Raw genomic sequence first — 3,943 nt, 5'->3', positions numbered from 1 at the left:
TCCTCTCACAGTAACAACCTTCAGTACTACTGACAGTATGCTGCTACAAGAGCAGATTGGAAATCAGTGTGAGAAACGACCCTCTCTTTTAAAAATTTAAAAAGGTTTATTAAACCTAGACAAAAATTACAACAAAGGACCGAATAAGGAAAAACCACAGCACTGGAACCCCAGCCCTGCATCCCCCGCGGTTTGCAGCCTGGCAGCTCGGTGACAGAAGTGGCTGCTGTCCCTTTGGTGCCCTCGGTGCTGCACAGGCAGCCCCGGCCCTCCCAAGGTCTGTCAGTGCTGACAGCCGTGCTCGCTGTCCCTCGGTGAAGATGCTTTCGTGCACCTTGCCGGGAGGGCAGGCGGTGCCAGCCGCGCCTCTCCGTGCCCAGCCTGCCCTTCCCGCAGTGCCCCGACTGCTGGGGCTGCTGCAGGGGCAGGGAAAGGGCAGCGTGGGCTCACACTGGAGTAACAGCGCTGTACAGCTGAACAGCCACGGAATAGCTGCCTCTGAATGCTGAGGGGCAGCTCTCACATTGCTCCAGCAGAACAGCAGCAACCACAGAGAGAGAGACATGCAGGCAGGAAATGGTAAAAGAGAGGGGAAAACCAGGGCACACGCTAAGCGAGTGTTTGATATTTTTGTAACTGTTGCTGTTCTCTTTGCAGACTTGGAGACTTCCTTCTTTCAGCGTGGTACTGCCTCAACCACAGACTCTGTACCCTACAGCTGCTGTGCTGAGTGACTACTGGTCACTACAGGAAAGACAGAAAGATAGAGAAAGATAGAGAAGGAAAAGGAAAAAGAAAAAAGGAAAAAGGGAAAAGGAAAAGGAAAAGGAAAAGGAAAAGGAAAAGAAAAAGAAAAAGAAAAAGGAAAATGAAAAGGAGGAAGAAAGGAAGAGGAAACATAAAGGGGGATGGGGGGAAGAAAGAAGAAGCTTTGCCTTCTTCTCGTAAAACAGAAGCAAATTAAACACTTGCACCCCTGTCACAGCAGCCCGAGCAGCACCGAGCTCCCTGCGCGCTCCCCCTGTGCCCGTGGGCTCCAGGCCGGCCCTGCAGGGAAATCTCCGCAGCCCCCGGGCGCTCCCGGGCCAGCCCTGCCGGGCGCCACCGCCCCGGGCTCCTTCCAGCCGGGTTTGCTCTCCTGACAGCTCCAGTCTCGCCTCTTCAAGAGCAGAGCACGCTGTGCCCCCAGGGCTTTGCCGCTGGCAGCACTGGGAGAGATCCTGGGAACACTGAGAGGGAACTGGGAGCACAGGGAATGCCAGGAGGGAACTGGGAGGGAGAGTGGGAGCAGCGGGAGTGAGCAGGAAGGAGCACTGGCAGGGATATCGGGAGCCCTGGGAAGGAACAGCGCTCCCAGCTCCTGCCCAGCGCTCTCCCCATCCCTGCCGGGGCTCGCCAGGAAGAGGGAAACTGGCAGGGAACTGGGAGGGAACTGCTCAGCACTGTGCGAGGGGCAGCAGCCCCAGGGGTGAGCAGTGAGGAGGGGGAAGTGCCCCCAGTCCCTCCCCAGAGCCCCCAAAAATGGGATTGAAATGGAGGGGGGAAAGCTTTTCTGTAATTGTGTTTGAACTGGGGAGGAACCCCATTCACCTGTGATTTGAAGGAAAACAAGATTTTGGGTGTTTGGCTTTTTAATGCTTTTGGGTGTCTCACTAGGCGGTCAATCACCGTTTTCCATGATTTTCATGTTGAAATGGAAGGAGAAAACTTTCATCGTGCTGTTTGAATTGAGGGAAAGGTCCCCATTTTCATCATCTTCAGGTTAAAACTGAGAGCACACACTGCTGTCCCTGGTCTGAAAGGGCTTCCCTTGAGAGGAACCTCTTGATGTGCCACTGTAAGAGTTCCACTGAGGGGGACCCTCCATTTGAAGGCACCTTCACAGATGAGAAAAGTTTTCAAAAGTCTCCAGAATATCTTTGTTGAGGGAAATTGAAGAGGGAAACTGCATTTCTCCTTCTATTAGGAGGCTAAATTGAGGAAAAAAACCCTCGATTCACTTTTGATTTGGGATTAAATTGGGGGGAGACCCTCCTTATGCATCATTTAGTGATCTAAACCGAGAGGGACCCTCCGTTCTCCCCTTGATTCAAGGCTTTGAATTGGCGACAAGAGGGAGTTTCCCCTTGGTTTAACCATGGAGCAATTGCAATAGAAGGGTGAGGAGGAGCTGGCGCTGCGGGCCGGGCTCAGTTTCTCCCTGGGGACGGCAAACGCCGCCAGGCACCGAGCGATGCCCCCGGCAGTGCCTGTGCCGCGCCCGCCGGATCCAGCAGCGCTGGAAGCTCCAGGAGCAGCTCAGCGCCTGCTCCGCGCTCGGCCCTGCGAGCCCGGCCCGGAGCGGGGGCTCCGGACACATCCCCGTGCTGGGGCAGAGCCGCTGCTCGGCCCGGGGATCCTTTATCCCCTGCTGCGGCTGCCGGGGGCCGAGGGCACAGTCCTGCTGCCGAGGCTGAACCCTGCTGCTTCGCCGCTCGTTCTCTTGCCGTGATTTGTGTCACAATAAATTCAAAGAATTCCCCCCAGTCGTGTCCCTTTATACCAGTGACAGGTGAGAGATCTCTGCCTGGCCTTTGCCGATCCCCGAGCCTTTCCTGCTGTGTTCTGTTGCCTGCCCAGGGGCAGGAGCAGAGGCTCAGAGCGCTTTGCTGGCCCCGGGCACCTGGCCTGGCCCAGCCCAGCCCAGCCCATGAATCCCTGCGATGATTGAGCCCCAGAAGCTCCTGCCAGAAACTGCGGTTCATTGTAACCACGGCTTTTACGGGGAGGCGCTGGGACGTCACCTCACTTGACCTGGCTCATGGAATGACCTCTCCCTTCCTTCCCCTCCTGGCCGCGGTTGCCGCTTTCCCTGACTGCTGACTGGTCCCAACCCCTCCCACACCGACATCGGCTCTGTCCTGCGGCGGCCCCGGCCGTGCCCGCTGTGCCTGTCCGGGAGCGGCGGCGGCACCCGGAGCCCGGCGAGGCGGCCGCGGAGCTCGGAGGCGCCGAGGGGTTTCTGGCGAGTTCCTTGTGCCCGCTTCCCCCTGTTCCCCCTGCGCTGAGATCGCCGAGGGAGCCACTGTGAGAGTTCCATCAGCAGGCCTAAACCATGATACTATAACGCTTTTCTTTTACAGCATTTCTAGCCATATGCAGGAATTCACCTTTCTTTTTGTTGAAAAACAAAAAGCTTATGTATTCTCATGTTGCAACAGTTTGCTCCTGTGAGATTACAATCTTTTTAAGGTTATTACTGGTTATCTATTAGGTACAGGATATGACACATGAAAGACAGGTTACAGTCAATCCGAAATCCAATTCTGTATTCTCAAGTCCAATCATGCCACTGACAAAGGGTCTTGCAGCATGGGAGAACACAAAGATCATGTCCAATGTCTATTAGGGAATGGAAATAAATGACCATAGCTCTAAAGCCCCTATGGCTGGAACCCAGGGGCTGTGCTGCCCTGGCAGGAGGAAGCCCATCAGCTGGGAATGTTTGCCTTGGCATCACTGAATGTCTTTCTGGAAGCCTGGAGCAGGAATAGCTGAACAGGGTTGGTAGAACACAATATCAGAGTGGTAAATACTGTAGGACAGAAGGCCTCTGTTCAGTTTCCTCTCCAAGTCCCCAGGCACAGCCATAGGCTGGCAGTCCTGCCTCTGTCCCTGTCCTGGCCACCAAGGCTGAGTGGGGACAAGGTCACCTCTCTCCTCCCTGGGCCTCGCTTGCTTGGAGGCCATCGATGCCTGATCAGGTGAGCAGGTGACCCCTTTAAAGCTGCTGATGATAAAACACATGCACCCCTTCTGCTCAGTCCGTCAATCAGCCAGGCCTTGCCATTGCACACTCACCTGGAGATCCTCATGTGTGGGACTTGGCCCAGCTGGGACTCAGACTCAGCTGGATTTTACCCCAAAAGAGCCAGGCATTGGTTTCCAGCCCTGGGAATCATTT

Source organism: Ammospiza nelsoni, chromosome 8 (genome assembly GCF_027579445.1).
Source record: "Ammospiza nelsoni isolate bAmmNel1 chromosome 8, bAmmNel1.pri, whole genome shotgun sequence".
Classification (NCBI taxonomy): Eukaryota; Metazoa; Chordata; class Aves; order Passeriformes; family Passerellidae; genus Ammospiza; species Ammospiza nelsoni.
This window is presented reverse-complemented; position numbering follows the sequence as displayed.